General features: G+C 38.6%; 1 protein-coding gene and 2 non-coding genes across 3 annotated transcripts in view; 2 read left to right on the top strand and 1 right to left on the bottom strand.

The window, feature by feature from the left end:
* PDE6D (phosphodiesterase 6D) overlaps positions 1-23,149 on the bottom strand; it is a 59,856-nt gene that overhangs the window by 17,926 nt on the left and 18,781 nt on the right. The window lies entirely within an intron of this gene.
* Positions 3,645-3,751, top strand: LOC133061105 (U6 spliceosomal RNA). The gene has a single exon (XR_009693935.1). It is a non-coding gene; the product is annotated as a U6 spliceosomal RNA (small nuclear RNA).
* On the top strand, positions 14,800-14,872 carry TRNAN-GUU (transfer RNA asparagine (anticodon GUU)). The gene has a single exon. It is a non-coding gene; the product is annotated as a tRNA-Asn (tRNA).

The following is a 23,149-nucleotide window of genomic DNA, read 5'->3' as shown; positions in this document are numbered from 1 at the left end:
TCCCAAGACCTCATCTCAGTCTTATTTAATCAGAATCTCTTCAGGTGAGGCCGGGCGATGCTCGTTTTAAAAAGCAATTCTTATGTGCAATAAATTTGAAGTACCATTTGTCTAGCCTTTACAATCTATGACTAGAGTTACACTTCTAAAGTACAAGCTGGATCATATCATTACTTCCTCTTCAAAAATTTTCAAAAGATTTTCACTGTTGCTAATTTCTTAGCTTGGCATTTAAAGTTCTTTACATTGTGCCCCAGCATCTCTCTAGTCTCCTTTCTGCTTCATATCCCTTCCAATCCCTTGCTGTACCCCATTCTTATCTAGGCACAGTGAATATACTGTGGCCCATGCACCTCCAGGGGCTTCCCAGACAGCACTAGTGGTAAAGAACCCGCCTGCCAATACAAGGGACATAAGAGACGCAGGTTCGATCCCTGGGTCTGGAAGATCCTCTGGAGGAGGGCATGGCAACCCTCTCTAGTATTCTTACCTAGAGAACCCTATGGACAGAGAAGCCTGCCAGGCTATGGTCCATAGGGTTGCAAAGAGTCAGAGAGAACTGAAGCAATCTGGCCTGCATGCACACGCACCTCTGTGCTCTCTGGTTAGCCTGGATACTTGTTTGAGGTCTCTCATGAGAGGAGCCAGAAAGATCAAGAGAGTCAAGCTGCTTTTTGGGAACCCAATCAAGTGTTATGATCACCACAAGGCCACACCAGACAAGCTGACAAAAGGAGATGGGAACCAGTCTTTAGCTCAGAGGACCCTTGTGGAGGCAACCATGACAGAGAAGCAGAGCAACAAAGACACAGTAATTATCATTGGCAAAGGCTGGCTATAAATGCCCCAGATGTACCAACTGCAGAGCAATGGTCCCCATATCATCTCAAGAAAATCTCTCTAAAACATATCAAGTGTGACTAGTCTCTACTTCCATTACTGAGAGAAGGAAACACTCTTCGTGGCTTAAACATTTATTTATGCCACTTTCATATAATGCCATAAATGCTGTAGAGCAAAACTTGTCCCAAAGAACGGCAGTTCCTCATCATGTGATGACTAAGAAAAAGGCCATAAAGCAGAGCTGCTCAGTATCCTAACCAAAGTTGCACAGCCAAGAGGCAGCAGCCCCGGATTTGGAATGATGGTCAGACTCTGAAGCTTAAGATTCTTCCACTATTCCCACTGTCTCTCCATGACAGGGAATAAATTTCTTTTCCTATCCTTCAAAGATTAAAATCTACTCTTCTATTATAATTTTTAAAACTACCATGTTTTTTTCTTAATGAGAGTTCCAAACAACTTATTTTTAAGAAGACCCAGAAAAACTCTTAAGTCTTCAGCACTTCTAGAAACACCAAACTGCTCAAGCCAATGGCAATTCCAGTTTCAGTCACTGGCTCCTACTCTAGGTGAAGCTGATTGCTCAGGAAACTGATTCACAGGTAGAACAGAGCTTTTAATTCTTTCAACCATTAATTCAGGTCTCCTTTACTTCGCTCATTCATCCACATCCTGAGTTTTACTGTCTTTGGGTGATGCAATTGAGGATGACTATTAGGCAATGGAAGAACAAATACAAGTTTTTAACAATGGATGAAAAGAAATGTTTCGGATTCAGGTGAGAGAGTGAGTCAAGAAACGTGGAGTATAAATGTACTTACTTACAAAACAGAAAGAGTCACAGGTGCAGAAAACAACTTTATGGTGAACAAGGGGGAAAAGAGGTGGGGTGGAGGGATAGATGGGGAGACCCAGACTGACACACACGCACACTACTATACATAAAACAGACAACTGGTAAGGACCTATTGTATAGCACAGGGAACTCTATACTCAGTACTCTGTAATGGCCTACATGAGAAGAGAATCTAAAAGAGTGGAGAGGGAGTTCCCTGGTTGCCTAGTGGTTAGGATTCCGGGCTTTCATGGCTGTGGCGTGGGTTCAATCCCTGATTGGGGAACTGAGATCCCAAAAGCTGTGTGGTGTGGCCAAAAAAAAACAAACCCCAAAATAAAAAAATAAAAAGAAGTGGATATAAGAATATATATAACTGATATACACTTTGCTGTACAGCAGAAACTAATACAACGTTGCAAATCAACTATACTCCAATAAAAAAAAAGAAGTCCCACTCAGTAAGCTTTAAATATTCCAATACTATCTACTTCATTTTTAGAAGTTGTTGGTTCTTTTTTATTCTCGACTCACATAAGAGATTTACAAATTAAAGACTTCCCCTTTAAAAAAAAAAAAAAGAAAGAAATGTTAAGTAAGGGGTACTTACTTTGAGGGTATCAGCCCACTATGGCTCCCTTTGCCTGGCAAAGCAATAAAGCTACCCTTTTCTACTTTACCCACTCCCCAAAAAAATGTTGAGCAAGGAGAAATAAAGGTGTTTATGTAAAACAAACCATGATTCACACTTACTGGGTAAACGCTAGAAACATTCCCTTTAAAGTCAGAAGTAGGGCAGAGATATCTTCTAGTGCCACTATTATTTTATTCTGGAGGTACTAGACAACATAATTATAAGAGAAAGAAATAGGAAATATAAAAATTGGAAAAGAGAAAATAAAATAATCATTATGTGCCAGTGATATGGTTATATATCTGGAAAACTGAGAAGAATCAAAAGAAAAGTTACTGTAAATAATAAACAATAAAAGTAAGGCTGCTTGGCTCAAGCTCTATCAGAAAAAAATTCTAAATGCTACTGAGGGACACAAAAGCAATATTAAATAAATGGAAAAGCATATCCTAATTTTGGATGGAAAAAATTAATATCATAGATTCATCTGTAAATTTAATGCAATCCAAATAAATGTAAACTCTAGGATTTTTAAAAAAACCTGAAAACTGATCTTAAAATTCATATGGAAAGTATGAGAATCATCAGGAAAATCCTGAAGAGTAACAAGAAAAAAGTAACAAGAAATATATCCTTACAGATATTAAAACTTATAGAGCTTTAACAACTAAAATAGTGTTGAATATGACTAGACAGATCAATGGAAGAGAAAAAAATCATATGGAATTCAGTACATATTAAAATTCTTAAAGAGAATTTTTAAAGAGATGGGAAAATTCTTCAAGAGATGGGAATACCAGACCACCTGACCTGCCTCCTGAGAAATCTGTATGCAGGTCAAGAAGCAACAATTAGAACTGGACATGGAACAACAGACTGGTTCCAAATCAGGAAAGGAGTACGTCAAGGCTGTATATTGTCACCCTGTTTATTTAACTTATATGCAGAGTACATCATGAGGAATGCTGGGCTGGGTGAAGCACAAGCTGGAATCAAGACTGCTGGGAGAAATATCAATAACCTAAGATATGCAGATGATACCACACTTATGGCAGAAAGTGAAGAAGAACTAAAGAACCTCTTGATAAAAGTGAAAGAGGAGAGTCAAAAAGTTGGCTTAAAACTCAACATTCAGAAAACTAAGATTATGGTATCTGGTCCCATCACTTCATGGCAAATAGATGGGGAAACAATGGAAACAGTGACAGACTTTATTTTTGGGGGCTCCAAAATCACTGCAGATGGTGACTGCAGCCATGAAATTAAAAGATGCTTGCTCCTTGGAAGAAAAACTATGACAAATCTAGACAGCATATTAAAAAGCAGAGACATGTGCTCACTTCGGCAGCACATATACTAAAATTGGAACGATACAGAGAAGATTAGCATGGCCCCTGCGCAAGGATGACACACAAATTCGTGAAGCGTTCCATATTTAAAAAAATAAATAAATAAAAAATAAATAAATAAAAAGCAGAGACATTACTTTGCCAACAAAGGTTCATCTAGTCAAAGCTATGGTTTTTCCAGTAGTCATGTATGGATGTGAGAGTTGGACATAAAGAAAGCTGAGCGCCAAAGAATTGATGCTTTTAAACTGTGGTGTTGGAGAAGACTCTTGAGAGTCCCTTGGACTGTAAGGAGATCCAACCAGTCCATCCTAAAGGAAATCAGTTCAGAATATGCATTGGAAGGACTGATGCTGAAGCTGAAACTCTAGTACTTTGGCCACCTGATGTGAAGAGCTGACTCATCTGAAAAGACCCTGATGCTGGGAAAGACTGAAGGCAGGAGGAGGGGACGACAAAGGGTGAGATGGTTGGATGGCATCACCGACTTGATGGACATGAGTTTGAGCAAACTCTGCGAGTTGGTGATGGACAGGGAAGCCTGGCATGCTGCAGTCCATGGGGTCACAAAGAGTCGGATATGACCGAGCAACTGAACTGAACTGAACATATTAATGGAAACATTTAAAATCAGTAGCAAAAAACGATGGGACTATTGAATAGTGTTAGGACAAAAGGGTGGTCATATAGAAAAATTAAATCTCTATCTCACTCCTTCTATTAAAATGTACTTCAGACAGATCAAAGTTAAAAAAGAAAGAAAGCAAGGAAGGAGAAAAATACAGAGGGAAATATGGGGATTGTTTTTATAATGTAGGATTGGGAAAGGTCTAATATGATGAAAAATTCAGAAGCCTTTACAGAAGTCTCTTCCTTCTCTGACCAAAACTGCAAACTGCCAGAAATCCTCATTTCTTCTGTCACTGTCTTATTCCTCCCATTTAAATCTTCTAGAGGCTATTTCTTTTAATACATAAATTATTCCTCTATCTGATTTTTTTTTAAAGAAAACACAGTTCAGCTTTTACACTGCAAAAGTTTTAGTTTTCACTGTATAATCTTTTACACTATTTGAAAACATTTTAATCTGTATATTACTTAAAAACAAAAGCACAAATAACTTCAATAAGAATCACTTCCTAATTCTTAACCAAAGAACAGGCCTAATTTTTCATACCCTAGGTCACTTGAATTTCTTTCTCTGGAAGCTTTTCTCTGTAGTGAAGACTTGGCCCTGGCTCCCTCACTGCTCTAATAATATGGTAACTTCTGCGGATGGAGAGGATTCCAGGAGGATCTATTGAATTTGATCAGATTAACCTTTGCAGCAGCTTCTGCCCCGGTCAATTCTGGTGTCACTGGTTTCATAAAGGCAGAGGTGTGCGGGCTTCTTTAAAAAGAGGGGCAGAATAATCGCGTCACATGTTTGTATCTCCTGGCTAAGACAGACACTATAATCCAACATCTCTGAAAGAATCAAGATTTGAAAATGAGCCTCTGCTTGCCAAATGGCCCTCCTGAATGTCTATTTTTGTCTTCCTCTGTCTGATTTTCTAGTACTTGCTCCTCATTATTCCTTTTATTCTGAATACTCACAAGCTTTTAGCAGCTGTTTTGTGTACTAGTTACTGTTTCCCTAATTTGGTTTATGGACTTACTGAAGGCAGAGGTATTCCCACTCATTGAGTTGACAGCAAAAAACAGGGAAATCTTTGGCTATCCTGGCTTTTGCATCACATCAATCAATAACTTTCCAGTGTGCCAAAAGTAATTAGCAAAAAAAAAAATTTGGGGGGGGATGGGGTAATAGGGTTAAGTAGAATGAATAATAATTTGCTTCCAAATTATTAAGTCTAGGGTACTCTGTATAAGGACAGTCAACATTAGTTTTCATAGAGTATGTTTTCTTGGAAAGGATTTTTCTTTTAGGATAATGCTTGAATTAAGGCAAAAAAGGGACTAATTTCTTAATTAGTATTTTATTTTTATTCTACTTTGTAAAGTACTTTTTTTCATGACACTTATTCTTCCCTGGTGGCTCAGCTGGTAAAGAATCCACCTGCAATGCAGGAGACCTGGGTTCAATCCCTAGGTTGGGAAGACACCCTGGAGAAGGGAAAGGCTACCCACTCCAGTATTCTGGCTTGGAGAATTCCGTCTGAGCGACTTTCACTTCACTATTAACAGGTATCTTAAAGTTACTGTACAGTTCTTGTTTACTCAGCACTTAGTTCTCATTTCCAGTCTTCCTAAAAGTAATCAATTTCTAGACATAATCCTTTTTTTCCATTTTAATAACAGTTTAGAATTATAAACTTTCAAAAATGTAGTCTCTTACAGATGCTACCAAAATCAAAACAGGGGCACATTCCTAAACTATGCCAGAGAAAACAAAAATCATTAGCTCTATTAGGTTGAAATTTGACCGAGGACAAAGGGATCATTTTTAAATGGACTATTATTATTATAAATAAATAGAAGAGTATCCTTTATATTTTCATACTATTTTTAGAGATTTTCTAGTTTGTAAAAATAAATGTCTGCCTGCTGGTCATTCGAATGCACACATTTAACTAGAATGAGGTACCATATTTAAGATCCTGTGATATTCCTTCGTATAACAGGAGAGAGAGATTGAGAGAGAAAAGAGGGAGAGAAGAGAGACAGAGATATAGACAGATATGGAGAGGGGAAGGGAAAGAGAGAGGAGAGGGGGAGGGAGGGAAGGAAGGGGGAGAGAAAAATGGGAGAGAGGGAGTGAAGAGGGGAGAGTGCCCCTGCTTTTTTATGCAGATGAATTTAATGTTAGCGGTTTAGAACAGTTGTGTGAAAATGAAGTGTGGTTTTTGTTTGGGTTTTGTTTTTTCTTTTTGTAAATTACATGGTTTAAATTGCTCTGCAGGAATTTATTGTTTTAAAAGTACCAAATAAGTTATCTCATAAATGGAGAAAATTTTCTGAAATAAATGTTTAAAGCCCTAATTTGAGATTAACTAGCAAATCTCTAAAAGCAAATTTCTGTTTACTGTGATTTCTTCAGGCAGGGCACATCCATGGTAAGTTTTCATTGTGATAGGAAAAAATGCCAGTCATGTTAGTTAACAACTTCTGAAGATTATATCCCAGTTAGATACAATCATATTTCAGATCTGAACCCCCTAAAAAGCCAGAACTTAATTTGTTACATCACTGTAATATATCTTTCCCTACCACACAAGGCCTCTCTCTTAGAAAAAGATATCTTTGATGTCTTCATAAAGTGACATTTTTGTTTCCTTTTTTTCCCCTAAGTTTAAGAACCTGAAGTGCATCATTATCACATCAATGGCACCTTACATTAAGCATATGCTTGGCTTCCCTGGTGGCTCAGATGGTAAAGAATCTGCCTGCAGTGTGGGAGACCTGGGTTCCATCCCTGGGTTGGGAAGATCCCCTGGAGAAGGGAATGGCAACACACTCCAATATTCTGGCCTGGAGAATCCCAGGGACAGAGAAGCCTGGTGGGCTACAGTTCATGGGGTTGCAAAGAATCATACATGACTAAGCAACTAATACTTTCATTTTCTTTCAATATGACCTCAAACAAGTGCCAAGACCAAATTATCTGCATGAGAAACAACGTCCAGGGCAGCATTAAGTTTACTCAACCAAGGTAACCTGAAATTCTCGGCTGTATTAGTGTTTGCTGGCAGAGGTGGCTGCTGTCAATTCGCTCCTGTCACATTATTTTCCTTTGTCTCAGTCAGAAGCCACAGGGGAGGGCAACAGGGTTTGCTTCCACCTTGTAACAACAGCAGAGGTTATGGATTCCTTCTGCTGCTCTGACAAACCTGATTCCTGGCTCCTCGCCTGGAAACAGGGTAAAGCTGGAGAGAGATGTATCCATACCAAACAGGACAAGAAATCTGCTATTCTATGAAACGCTTGGTTGGCTACTTGGGGAACAACAGAAAAGTCTGTCAGAGAAAGGAAAAAAAGGAAATTGTGTAGAGCTGGCTTTGACCAGAATGTCCACTAGCTTCCTTGATATCCTCGGTTTCTTTACTCCACTTCTCATTTCTTTTAATACACACTGTGGAGTCTGACTGTAAATAAGATAGCTGAAAAGCAGCTAGTTCCACGACTGTTTGGCATGGTTATTCACCAAGTGGACTCTCAGGGTAATCCTAGAAGGTATGTGACCCAGGAAAAACAGTGGTTAATGGTACTGTACCAATGTCCCTTTCCCAGTTTTGATAATGTAGTATAGCTATGTAAGATGTTATCATTGAGGGACACTGGATGAAAGGTACGTGAGAACTCACTTTCTATTTTCACAACTTCTTGTGGCCTAAAATTATTCCAAAATGGAATTTGAAAATTTTAAAAATAGACACCCATATGTATATTACACTAGTAGTAGTTTCTAAGACATTTAAGACTATGAGCATGCTCAGTCGTGACTCTTTGCAACCCCACGGACTGCAGCCCACCAGGTTCCTCTGTCCATGGGATTTCCCAGGCAATAATACTGGAGTGGGTTGCCATTTCCTTCTCCAGCAGATCTTCTCAACCCAAGGACTGAACCCAGGTCTCCTATATTGCAGGCAAATTTACCGTCTGAGCCACCAGGGAAGCCCTGCTTCATTCTATACCATATGTTAAATTCCAAATTATTGAAGAAAAATGGTTGATTATCTCATATTGTTTACTATAATATATTACAATTGGCCTCAAGAATTACATATAAAGAAAATATAGATGAATATGTAACCTAAGGATAAAGAAGGCTTCTCTAAAAAGAAATGCAAAAGAAAATAAACCATAGAAGAATAAAGTACGTACAAATTCCAGAAAAACAGTTTAAAACCCAAGTGGTTTCAGCAGGAGGGGGCGAGCACTAGACAGAGTGCTCACTAGACAGAGTGCTCTGGGGACAGAGATTGAAGCAGACTAGGTTTTTCAAACTGCTTTGTTTACAAGAAGAATGTATTTCTATTACCTAATTTAAAAAGTACCTCAAAAGTCAAACCATAGAACACTGTATACCTCAAAATCATCATAAACAAAGTTAAGTCAAGTGAAAAACTAGAAAAATATGACAAGCAAAGGGACAATGTCTTTACCACAGAAGGAGCACTTACATGAGAAAAAGACAAAATGGCTCAAAAGAACAGTAGGCAAAAAAATGCAGGACATGCAAGTTTTCACCTGTCACACTCCCCAGCCCAGCCTGGCCCTCACAGAAGGTGAGAGAGAAAACGCTGCCTCCCTGGAACCCGGAGGGAGAGGTGCCTCCTAGAGGGAGGGTCAGGTTTCAGGGAAAGGGAGGGCTCCAGGAAGTGCTCCTGGAGGGAGGAGACGGTGTTTAGAGCAAAAAAGGGCTTTCTGATGGGGTGGTGTTGGGGAGAATTGGGTGGAGTAAGAGGCAAGAGGGTGAGACCATCAGAATAGACTGGTGCCTGGAGGAGCCTACGCTTTGGGAGGGTAAAGGAAGTTTATGGAGTCATTTATAGCCTGTTCTCAAAAGTTTCCAACTTTTGACAAAATTATTTTGGTGCTAAACTTGCCCAAAGGGCTTTGTTTCTTTGGGCATTGACCGTCCTGAGCTCTCTTGACCTTCCTTCCCAGTCAGTCAGCAAGTTCTGCTATTTTCTTCCATTAAAATGCAGTTTCACCTTTCCCCCCCTCTATCCAATCTGCACACTACTGCCAGACTATTGTTTCTAAAATATCACTTGGATCTTTTCTCCTCCCTGCTCATAAACCTCTCAGTGCTTTCTGCTGTCACTGGGTCAAGCATAGCCACACATGCTCATCTGACACCACAAGGAGTCTCAGGTTCATTTCAAAAACACCTGTTCTAGCCAAACTGGTACCATCACAGACCTGTCCCTATATGTGCCACCGTCCCCCCAAAACCTTTTTTATGTTTTTCCTAAGTCTGATTTTACACTCGAAAGACCCTTTCCTTGTTACTTCTCCATGGTCTAGCCTTCTTTCACATTCAGTTTCATCCCCTCTTCTCCCGACCCTTCCCTTGTTACTTCTCCATGGTCTAGCCTTCCTTCACATTCAGTTTCATCCCCTCTTCTCCCGCGAGTACACAATGTGCTTAAAGCACAAGAGGGGATTCTCACAGCCCCGGTGATAATCATGGCACCATTATTTAATAGTTTTGTGACCTTGGGGTCACTTTCTTTATGCTTGAACGCTAAGTTGCTTCAGTCATGTCTGCCTCTTTGTAACCCCATGGACTGTAGCCCACCAGTCTTCTCTGTCCATGGGATTTTCCAGGCAAGAATACTGGAGTGGGCTGCCATTTCCTTCTCCAGGGAATCTTGCTGATCCAGGGATTGAACCTGGGTCTCCCTCATTGTAGACAGATTCTTTACCGTCAGAGCCACCAGGGAAGTGGTTTCCTTAAGGCTTAGTTTGCCTCAACTCCAAAATGTGATAAATATTTGTACAATTTTTGTGAAGATTCAATGAGAACTGATGTATGTAAAACTAACACAGTGCCTGGAGCACAGGAGATCAGTAGTAATGCCTGGAAGCTCACTAGATAGTACTCATTATTACTGTCCAAATACATTTCTTTTCTCTGAGTATAAAGTTTCTCTTATGAGTTGGTGCTTGTGGGCACTGCTATTTTCTCTCTTACATTTAAATTTTTTATACTCATTAACACTGGATGTAAAGCTTTACGTTAGGTGCTTTACGTATACAAAACCACATGGGTTAGGTACTGTTACTTCCATCACTTCACTTTCTGGGTGGGAAAACTAAATTTGGAGATATTAAAGACTGAACCTAATATTAAACAACTGGAAGAAGCAGGTGATTTTCTTTTGATTGATCTATTTTTAAGGTTGAAAACTGTCTATGATTTCCATGAATGATCACTGGACAGTCCTAATGAGTCAGGTCTGGTCTTCCCTCACCAGGAGATTTCTCCCAGGGAGAACTGAGCACTGTCACCAGATCTGGCTTCAGCTTCACTCCCCAAACAGCCAGAGATTGTGCTTTCCTCCAGGGACTGCTCTGACCCTCTGACTTTAAGAAAGAAAGCACACTAGAAGCCCCATGTTTTGCTTTAAGAGAGGAAGATCATTTCTGGCATGAGAAATCATGCCATAAGGCATCAGAATAAAAACCAGGTTTCCATCAATGAGAAGCACCCTGTCTTTCTGAGGAGAAAGAGAGGCTCTTAATAGAACCAAGCCTTCTGAGTACAGAAGAGGCCAACCTTTCCCAAAGACAACATTTAAAAGAGTGTGAGTCTTAAAGAGTCAAAAGACAAAACCCTAAAGGACAAAAGGACAGACCTCACAACTGTGTATTATTTACTCTGATCTTTATTACATGAGAGTGCCAGTACATACAACTAGATTTGTTTGGTAAGAACTGAACAAACATAAAAATGAACCACTGGTTCCAGTATTAACTGACACGGTAATTATGTTTATAAACTGATTTCCAGTAGAATCATCACACATTAGGCCTCTTCAGGAGCCTACAGTTTCCAGATGGTGAGAAAGCACTGCCTGAGTGAAACCTGCAAATTTTACCTTGCTAACTCTCAAACTGTTTTGCCTGATAAAGGTTAAAGAACTTTGAAACAAGCAAACAAAAGAAACCAACAGCCATAAAACAAAACAAGCTCACCTACTTAGGAAATAAACATGCCTCCCCCGATTTACTATCTCTTAACTACCAAGGGTACTTTAGAGGTCAGAAGGAGTAGATATACATTCCTGTCAGTAGGGGAGCTGCCCACTGCCAGCCTCTGGACAGATAACCCTGGGCATGGATTCTCTAAGGCTCAGTGTCGGTAACTTCCTGAGTTGGGAGACTGGGATTGGTGGATGACCAACAGGAGTTTTGAGGTTTCTCCCTTCATTCACCCACTTATCAGATTCTGCTCGGAGGGTCTTTACTTGTGAAAAGAGGGCAAAGAACTTTTTTCTTTACAATGCTTCTCTCCTACATGTCAGAAGAGAATTATGAGGACTGGGCAGATTAAGATGGTGATATTTCCCAAACTGCTCTACAAATTCAACTTAATCATTATCAAAATCCCAGCTGGCTTTTTTTTTGGCTGAAATTGACAAAATGACCCTAAAATTCATATGGAAATCAAGGGACTCAGAGAACTCAAACAACCTTGAGAGAGAAAACAAAGTTGGCCAAATCACACTTCCTGATTTCAAAACTTGTTATAAAGCTACAATAATCAGATGGTGTGGCACTGGCATAAGGACAGACATATAGATCAATGGAAGAACTGAGAGTCCATAAATAAACCTCACATTTATGGTCACTTGATGTCTGACAAGGCTGCCAAGACAATTCAATGGGAGAAAGAATAGTTTTTTCAACAGATGGTACTGGGACAATGGGCTATCTACATGCAAAAAAATAAAGCTGGACCCCCCAACATTCACATCATACATAAAAATTAACTTCAAGTGGATCATAGGTTCACATGTAAGAGCTAAAATTACAAAACTCTTAGGAAAAATACAGTAATAACTCTTTGTGACCTTGGGTAAGTTAAAACCCTTCTTAGATATGACAGACTAGAAAAACACAGATGACAAAAGAAAAATAAACTGGGTTTCATTAAAGTTAAAAACTCATATGCTCCAAAAGACACCATTAAGAAAATGGAAAAACAATCTACATAGTGGGAGAAAATATTTGCAGATCGCGGATCTGAGGAGCAAATTGTATCCAGAATATATAAAGAACTCTTACAACTCAATAAGACAAATAACCCAATTAAAAAATGGGCAAGAATCTGAACAGACATTTCTCCAAAGATACAGAAATGGTCAAAAGGACATGAAAAGATGCTCAACACCATTAGTCACCAGGGAAATGCAGATGAAAACCACACTGAGATATTACTTTACACCCTCCAGGATGAGTATTAGTAGGAAGACATGTGTTCACAACCATGTAGAGAAACTAGAACCCTCATACACTGCTGGTGGAAATGTAAAATGGTGCAACTTTTGGAAGAGTCTGGCAGTTTCTCAGAAGGTTAAACAGAGTTACCTTATAGCCCAGCTATTCTTCTCCTAGGTATATGTCCAAGAGAAATGAAAACATATGTTTACACAAAAACTTGTACGTGAATGTTGATAGCAATATTAGTCCTAATAACTAAAAAAAAAGTGAAGACAACCCAAATGTTCATCAACCGATGAATGGATAAACAAAACGTGGTACATCCACACTATGGACTATTGTCTGGAATTGTAATGGAATTAGACACTTATATATATATGCTATAGTGTGGATGAAACTTGAAAACATTAAGTGAAAGAAATCAGTCACAAAAGCCCCCAAATTCCTTGATTCCATTTGTATGAAATATCCAGAATAGTGGAATCTACAGAGGCAGAAGGTAGATTAGCGGTTTCCTACAGCTGGGATGGGAGGGTAGAGGAAATGAGGAATGACTGCAAGAGGAAACAGGGGTTTCTTTTAAAAAGGTGATGAAATGTTCCCAAAGTGACTGTTGATGGCTGCATAGCACTGTGAATAGAATAAAAACCACTCAACTATACATTATAAATGGGTGAACTGTATCTCAATAAAGCTGTTAAATGTGCATTTTAAAAAGAATTACAGGGATATCAAGAAAAAGCCTTCAAAATTAATGAAAAGGTCAGGAAATGTTTCAAAAACAAAAATCCACAAAATAATCAGAAAAACACTTGGTAAGTAAGCGAAAAAGAAAGCTGTAGGAATAGAAAGAAAGTAAAAACATTCTTGGTCTGGATCTATTCTGAAAAACAAATTTTTAAAAAACACACTATGAGGGGCAGGGATAGATGGAGTTTGAGATAACATATGAAAAGTGAAAGTGTTGGTGGCTCACTCCAGTCTGACTCTGTGAGACCACATGGACTGCAGCCATCTGAGCCACATTATATAGTAGTGTGTATACGTTAATCCCTGGGTTTCCCTGGTGGCTCAGATGATAAAGAATCTGCCTGCAATGCAGGAGACTCCGGTTTGATGCCTGGTGGGAAGATACCCTGGAGGAGGGCATGGCAACCCACTCCAGTATTCTTGCCTGGGAAATCATATGGACAGAGGAGCCTGGCAGGCTAAAGTCCATGGGGTTGAAAAGAATCGGATATAACTGAGCAACTAACACTTTGTTTCATATATAAAAAAGATATTAAAAAAAATATATATATATATATAAAAGATAAACAAAGACCTACTGTATAGCACAGGAAACTATATTCAATATCTGGTAATAACCTATGATGAAAAAGAATCTGAAAAAGAATATCTCTGAATATCTCTCACAAAGAGTTGGACATGACTGAGCGACTGAACTGAACTATCTCTGAACAACTCTGCTGTACACCTGAAATTAACCAATTTTGCAAATCAACTATATTTCAATTTAAAAAACACATTATATGTCTATTCTATCTCAATAAAACTAGAAAAAATTTAGAAAACACAAGAGGGAGAGTCTAACACAAACTATTACAACTTTTTTTTTTTTTGCAGTTTTATTTGATATTAATAAATGACAAAAAGGTCTGGTCTGCACATGGGCTCTTTAGATACAGGAAAAGCTTAGTAGTAGTTATTTCTCATGCCAAACACACCTTCCACCCTAGTATTTTCTAAATCATTGTTCTAATAATAATAAAAAGATACAGAATTAGGCTATCAGATTTACTAAGGCCATCAATGAAATCCATCATTCATTTGCATAGTACCTTAAAGTTTATAAATCTCTTTTACACATTTTATCTCAGCTGATCCTATCAAAGCAGGTATCACTCCCATTTTAAAGATGAAGAAAGAGCCTCAGAAACATTAACAGACATTTAAAGCCTCACACCTATCGAGAGGTATAGACAGATTAGAACACAGGTCTCACTCTACTAAGCCACTTTCTATGTTTATAAAGAAACTGCTCTTTTGTATACAATATTCTTTTAGTAAATACAATTTTTTTCTTATTGAATTTTCTCTTACAAAAACTGTTTGGAACTAATTTTAAATAGCAGTTTGGTCCAGATTGAAACATAGTTTAATATACAGTATAACATATATTCTATACTAATTTCAATCATATATTTCATTTTTAAAGATAAAAAAACAATTACACGGGGAGTTCCCTGGTGGTCCAGTGGTCAGGACTTGGCACTGTTACTGCTGTGGCCCTAGGTTCAATCCCTGGTTGGGAAACTAAGATCCCATAAACTGTGTGGTGCAGCCAAAAAACCCCTCAAAAACAATTACTCAGAATGTACAAATTCCAAGCTGACTACTACAGAGTTTGACTAATGGCTAAGAAGTCAAAATAATGCTTTTGACTAATGGCTAAGAAGTCAAAGTAATGCTTTTGGGCAATAACTTTGCTATGTATTCAAAAGTTAAATGTGTGTCTCATCCATTTAATTTACCTAATATACTAATATCAGGAAACAGTCTTTCCTTAATTTGTGTTTTCATTATCTTATTTAAGAATTAAGGCACTATAATGACAGATACCATAGTATATGCATGTCCTCCAAAACAGAATACCATTCTGAACATAAATATGGTCTGAAAAGCTAATCCCCAAATTTTGATATAATTTTAGATAGAAGTTTTCTTAAGTCATTTCCCTTTTATTTTCCTTCCAGAATGTCCAGAACTCCAGAATAGTCATCTACTATACAGTTGTTAAACACTGGTGTTAAGTAGTGATCAACCTATAATTGTTGGGAAAAAAGAAAGAAGTCAGTTGAATCTACATTTGAATATGGCCAAAGGGTTCTGTATTACAACAGGGCTAAATTGGAGATTTCATTTGTCTAACTTTACTAAACATTTATGACTGTTAGGCTCAGGGCTAGCACACACCATGATTAATAAGACATGACTGTGTACATGTTCTCTGGAGTGCTCCTCCAGGTAGGGAAAACTATCAGGTAAAAGAATAATTACAATGCAATGTGAGAATGACTATCTATAATGGAGACTTGTACAAAGTACCATCTTTGGCTTGCTTATGATCAGGTCTTGTGAGATAAGATAAGTATCAGTGTCCAAAACATGCCTCTAAAGCTGAATATCCACTCACTAACCTGTATCACCTTTCGATACTGTGCCATACCCAGGTGTCTCCTCTCTTCCTGATTTGCATAACTAGGCAAGATAGCCCAGGTTGATAGCACTACTGTCTCAGGTTAAGGCACAAACTCAGATCAAATACTACTCAAAGGAACACAAATTCCCTCATGATCTTAGTAGGTATAGCTCCTGAAGTCTTTAGGTTGTGAACTGTTTTGAAATCTTTCTCTTCAGAAGAAAAGCTAAGTTTAAAAGCTCAGTTAGAACTAAAAATATGCAAATAAAACATTAAGCTTATTTCTCTGAAATTAAAGACTGTACATTTCTGAACCTTTTTGATATAGATTTTGGTAGAGAAAAGGTTAAATGGAATAAAAAATAACAAGCAGAATTTTTCTCCCACAAAGTCAGTTACTGTGCCTCTTTTAAAAGGTTCCCCAACTATGGAAAGCATCTCCTTTCTTCCAATTGTAAAGAGACTATCAGCAAAATTATTCCTTTCCCATATAGTGCAACTGGTCTGGGTCAACAATAGAACAGTCAAGAAGAATAGGCAGATCATTTATTTTTTCTTTTGAAGTTGGGGGAGGACTGGTAATTATTCCCAAGTTTGGGAAAAAGGAGGTACTTGAATTTCTTTAATTACAACACAGCCTGGATGTGTTTGATTTACATATAGTGGTGCTGATTTATAGCACTATAATACACCGTTGATATTTTCAAGATTTTGCTCAAAGGATATTCTAGTTTTACATACCATAATGTTCACAGTAATGCAGGGGAGACTCAAACTGTGAGAGGCATTTGTTGTCTTGAAGCACAATTCCAACTAAACCAAAAAGGATTTGCAGAGGAAATTCAGAAATATAATGCCCTTCAACAGGACATGTAGGCTGCAATCCAAATATCATTAAGGATTCTCTAGGGGGCAGCATCTTCTGGGATGGTAAAAGTCAAGTTTTCTGTGTTAGGTTTAAGTGCTCAAAAAATGCTGGTACTCAACTGATGACAGTTGCAAAAGCCTCTGGGAAGGTCTGACCTGACCTCACTGCAGTTCTGACGTCTCCATTTAAACATAGTTCCTAATATGTGAGGGGGGGGGGGGGGGCGGGGCGGGATCAGGGTGGGGAACACATGTAAATCCATGGCTGATTCATGTCAATCTATGGCAAAAACCACTACAATATTGTAAAGTAATTAGCCTCCAATTAATAAAAATAAATGAAAAAATATACATAAATAAACATAGTTCCGTCTGTGGACAAGGAAAGCTTCCAAACACTATAGCTTTCTCCCGGAGTTAGTCTCTCAAAGATTCTAGTCAGTATATAAACGTATCTTTTAAGTAAAAATACAGTCACCTTGGGTCAAGATTCACTTTAAACAATATAAATGCCTATTTAAATGATATTTAATGGTATGAGAAAATGTTTGTAATTTATTGGTGTGTGAAAAAAGATAAAAGTTTAAAATTAAGGCGTTAACAAAACAAAACACATTTATTAAAAAGTATATATACATATGTGAGGATTTTTTACCAAAAGGATTCATGGCTATTATAGAAAATTTGGAAAATAGAGGACAAAAAACAATAGCTGTATTCCTATAAACCAGAGATTACTATTTAATATTTGTGTCGGTATTTCCAATTTTTTCTATCTACGTATGTATGTCCTCCCAATAAGTGTAATTGTGAAAAGCTTAATCTTTTGCTTAGTCATTAGTCTTGCACTGATTAACATATAATGATATTCTAGGAAACTAGGGTAAATTATAAGATTCACGCACATAAGTGGTTTTCAACCTTGGTTGCATATTAGAATCACCTGGGGGAATATTTAAAATTCCAAATGTCTGGACCACTCCCACAGACCAATTAAATCAAAATCTCTGGAGATGGGACCTAGGTATTAGTATTTTTCAGAGTTCCCCAGGTGATTCCACTAAACATCAGGGTTAAGAGCCACCACATGACAGCTTTCCCGCTTTGAAAAAAACAGTGATTTACAGCAGTGCTTTCTTAAACTTTCATGTGCATATAGATCATGTGGAAATCTTGTCAAAGTCTAGATTCTGGCTCAGTACGTCTGGCGTAGGACTTGAGATTCAGCATTGGCTCAAGGGCCATGGTCTGAGTAGCTATAGGGTTCTGGGAAGAAAAACTCTTAAATGGAAAGAAACATTTATAGCCACTGGAGCCCACGCTCTATGCCACCAGGCAGGGAGGGCAGTCTACCACAGATGGACAAAGAACTGACACAGGGAGTTAAAAGATGTTTCTAAAAAATAGGATTTTAGGGAAGTGAAAGTCTGGAATAACTACATTTTTCAGGGGAAAATAGTCGCTAGAGCTTATATAGTTTGTGTGCATAAAGAAGGACAAGCGAGAATGAAGAGAAGAAAGGTTGGCAGTGTAAGGAAAAAAATAATCAACTGTCTAAAGAATTGTTATGGGAAAAATAAAATCTTTGGCTGTTGTGCTGGAAATGGATAGAGAAACACTACAAGGAGACCTGTAGAATATTTCACTGCCAAAAACATGTTTGGGAAGCAGTACAGCTAATAAACTTGGTGCAGATTACTAACCATCCTCCACCAACCCACTCCTGGGACCAAAAAAGAGACCCCAGGAGTATAAGTCTCTCCTGGCAGCACTTAAGGAACCAGCAAACAAACAGTGGACTATTTGCCCAAATGCTTCTCACTGTGTGCAGAAATAACACTGTTACTGCTACTGCTAAGTCACTTCAGTCGTGTCCGACTCTGTGCGACCCCATCCCTGGCCTTCTCCAGGCAAGAACACTGGAGTGGGTTGCCATTTCCTTCTCCAATGCATAAAAGTGAAAAGTGAAAGTGAAGTCTCTCAGTCATGTCTGACTCTGCGACCCCATGGACTGCAGCCTACCAGGCTTCTCCGTCCATGGGATTTTCCAGGCAAGAGTACTGGTTTGGGGTACCATTGCCTTCTCCGAGAAGGAACACTGAGATGCTCAAACATAGGGTCTTATGAAGCTTCTTGGGGCTTCCCAGGTGGCACTAGTGGTAAAAAACCTGCCTGCCAATGCAGGAGATATAAGAGAAGCAGGTTTGATCCCTAGGTTGGGAAGATCCTCTGGAGTAGGAAATGGCAACCCACCCCAGTATTCTTGCCTGGAGAATTCCATGGACAGAGGAGCCTGGCGGGCTATAGTCCATGGGGTTGCAGAGTCAGACACAAATGAAGTGACTCAGCATGCATGAAGCTTCCTGGCAACACTCTACTTCAGATTTCTAAATTTCAATGGAGATGGAACAAAAAGGGTCCCCCCCCCCCTCCCCGCCCCCGAGGGCTTTCCCATGAAAATTAGAAAAGTTTAGCCTATTTTGTAGAATGACAAAGTACGTAAGTATTCATAAACAGAAAATATAAAAGTATTAATAAGTCACCAGACTGTCCTCCAAAATAACTTCTAAAAACAATAACATAGGAAAACTTTTGCATAAAACTGGAGAATTATTTGAATCAGCTAGTACACTTTATCAGATATTCCTTATCAGATCAGCCATGTCTGAGTAAAGTTCTGTTCAAATAAACTAAAGAGGAAGAAACTAAAGGCGAAGACTTTACCAAGTAATGAAAATAATTCTGATGTCATGATTCATGTTACACATCTCTTAGATATAAGAATCTTTGGCAGAATCATACCCAACCATAATGGTCCCACTGATCTGTATATTCAGCACTTACTTACTGTGTAACGGTGATGGTTAACATGTGTTGAGTGCCAGATGTTGGCTAAGTGATTTATCCACATCTAAGTTAATCTGCACAACCCTGTGAAGTAGGCGTGATTATTACAGGCCTCGTATGGATGAGAAATCTGTGGTTTAGGGATGGCAAGTACCATGCTCAAAGGTCATGAAGCCAGTATGTCATAAAGCTGGTTTTTGAGTGCCTGATTTCAACACCTATTCTCTTAACATTCATATGACATAAACAACCCTCCTATGTGCTAAGTCTGTACCAGGGAGAAACTATACTCAAGACTGGGGGATAGAATGTAAATTGTGATGCCTAAGCTTGTGGTACAGGACAAGCAGTTCTTCTGGGACACAAGGCTGGAAAGGTACTTCAAACACTGTAGAATACAGGATGCCGTGTGGTGTTGTGGCATGTCAGCTCAGATTATGCTACTGGTGTGTTCCATGGGTCAGAACTTATTTACCTTTGGGGTCCCTGATTCTTGATCTTTTATATATTCTTGATGAGCAGAAGACATATTTACAAAGAGGACACGTTATGTGACTATAGACATAATTTCTTTTAGCTTAGGCAAGCTTTCCAGAAATTACTGAACCATTATATAATTCTATAAAATCAAGAAAGTCACAACATGTCCAGATAAGAGATCTAGTACTAGTTGAGGGGTTGGTCTCCTCCACATTCAAATGGTAAGGAGCGTTGCTGGATAATTTAGTCCAGTTAGGACTAGGAAAAAAGAAATCTGTCTCAGATTGAGGTTCATGTCTTTCTACTGAGCTTCTGTAAAAATCTCCAAAGGCTAAGGGAAACCTCACTGAAGGTAGCTGAACAGTGGCAACAAAGATCAATAATTCTTAATCAACGATTCACTACCAGTGCAGACAGATAAAGAAAGTCCTAACTTCTTTGCATTTCTCAGAGCTAGCTTCCTAGCATGCATTCGTGTGCAGTCACGTTCAACTCTTTGGGACACTATGGGCTGCAGCCTGCCTGGCTCCTCTGTCCATGGAATTTCCCAGTCAAGAATACTGGAGTGAGTTGCCATTTCTTCTTCAGAGGATCTTCCCCACCCAGGGATGGAACCCACGTCGCCTGCCTTAGCAGGCGAATTTGTTACCACTAAGCCACCCGAGAAGCCAGTTTCCTAGCAGTCTTGTTCAACTTGATAACTGCAAACATACCAGGGAAAAGGTAAACAGTATTTCCAGCCTTATTTGACATTTGGCTACATTAATCGCTTAAAGCTGGTCTTTCAAAGAAAGAGGTAGGGGAAAGAACTACTATCTGAGTACCTACATTCAATATACCAGTTGAGCACTGTCCTAAGAGCCCCTGTCTTTTCTATTTTTCAATCTTATCTCACTTGATAATGACACTCACATGAAACAGTAGTGATCTCAGAAGTTAAATACCTTTCTCAGGAACTCATGAGAAAGGTACTCAGGTAGTCAACACAGCTCGAATTCAGGTGAGGCTTGTCCATACTACACGCTCTTGAAAAGAAGTGACGTCAGGCAGCTGCAAGATCCTGGGTATCTTTATGAGGACAGGCCTCCAGTGCTAGAAGAGCTGAGGAAACTGATGAGAGGATGATAAAAGCAGGCAGACCTCAAAATGGTCCTTTTGCTCCACCTAACAATGTTCTCTTGGGATATGGTTAGTAGAGAATAAGGACTATGGATTGAGCTATTGATATTGTACAACTGTACCCTCAGTATCTGTGGGGGACTGGTTGTAGGACCCCCTCACATCATAATCCGTGGATACTCAAGTCCCTTCTTTATAAAATGGTGTAGTATTTGCATACAACTTATGCACATTCTCCTTATACTTTAAATAATCTCTAGAATATTTATAATATATAATATAATGTAAATGCTATGTAAATAGTTACTAGCATGGTAAATTCAAGTTTTGCTTTTTGGAAACTTTCTGGAATTTTTTTTCTTGAATATATGTTTTTTAAAATTTGGCCACACCACTGGGCATGTGGGATTCTAGATCTCTAACCAGGGATCATACCCATGCCCCCTCATTGAAAGGGTGGAGTCCTAACCACTGTGCCACCAGGGAAGTCCCCTAAATATTTCTGGTAATGCAGTTGGTTGAATTTCTGGATGTGGAACCCATGAATATGGAGGGCTGGTTTTACTGATCCACAATGGAAATACGTTTCTACTTAACGACAGCAGAAGTCCCCTATTATAAGCTGCATTCAGTTAATGAAATATTTTAGATTAATGATCTCCTTGAAATGCATCCGTGTGTTCGAATATTAAAGAGTACACCTCCTGCTTTTCTATCCTCTGAAAAATAGCATGAATTTATTTGAAAGGAATTCAAGACTTTACAACTTGCTTTAAGGAACTGAAAATCTGTAGTGTAATAAGCAATCTGAAGTTATCTTACCTGACACAGAAAGCTTGTTCATTATAGTTTTTGATAGAAAGACTTCTTACCTTATTCAGCTAATCTTCTGAGAAGATGCAAAAGGAAACAAGAAAATCTCAGGCAGGGAAAGCATTTGGCAGTATGGTTCATATTATGACATGGAGGAGTACTTTGACTGAAAAAGCAGGGTTACTATCTGAATCAATCCTTGCCAACTGTAGCTTTGCTGCTGAAAACTAGTTCAGATAAGCAGGTTGACAGTTTTCTACAGACATTCACAGTAAATTTTATATTTTTGTCAAGATCAAAACTAGTATTTCTCATAAATTCACACAGGTGATTTACTAGTATTTGCCTAGAGAGCCAAAGGAACAATGTTCAGAGAGTGAATAGCTTGTTTTACATGGAGGGTAACACTGCTATGGTACTCTTTACTATCTTACTAAATTATTTCCCTTCAACTCTCTAAAGAGAACCGCCATTGTTCATTTTCCCCTTTCTACTACTATAATCATGCTAACCATCTCATTCACATACTTACTCTTTAAACATGCATGCTTAACTCTTTAAACATGCACTGAAGTTCGACTGTGTATCAGGCACAAATTGTACTGGGGATTCTACAGACATGTTACTCAAAACGTGGTCCACAGACTGGTGCTGGTTTGTGAATGCATTGGTTACCTGTCTATGACAAGGGTCTAAAAAGTTTAACAGGAATTTAGCAGAGTAATTTGAATGTTGATTCTAATAATAAAATTTTTGACATTTTGTATGTCATCTTTCTAATAACGCATTTTTATGTATTTTATAAAAAACATCTATAAAGTCTATAAAGGATTAAAAGTAAAAATCTGGCTTGTTACCAGTAATAGTTTAATTTTATTTATTGGACACACAGCATGTGGGATGTTAGTTCCCAATCAGGGATAGAACCCATGCTCCCTCCATTGGGAGCTCAGAGTCTTAACCACTGGACCACCAGGGAATCCCATTTTTTTTTTTTTTAATTGTTTTACAGTAATAGTTTAAGTAGCATTGATCTAAAGCTGCAGTCCCCAACCTTTCTGGCACCAGGGACTGGTTTTGTGGAAGGTAATTTTTCCCTGGATTGGAGTAAGGGATGATTTCAGGATGATTTAAGTGCATTACAATTACTGTGCATTTGATTTCTATTATTATTACATCATCTCCACCCCAGATCATCGGGTGTTAGATCCAGAGGTTGGGGACCCCTATTTGAGAGGATAGAAAGATAAGACCCTGGCTCTTGC

Source organism: Dama dama, chromosome 8, assembly GCF_033118175.1.
Source record: "Dama dama isolate Ldn47 chromosome 8, ASM3311817v1, whole genome shotgun sequence".
Classification (NCBI taxonomy): domain Eukaryota; kingdom Metazoa; phylum Chordata; class Mammalia; order Artiodactyla; family Cervidae; genus Dama; species Dama dama.
Note: the sequence above shows the minus strand (reverse complement) of the source record. Positions and strands in the feature narration are given on the sequence as shown.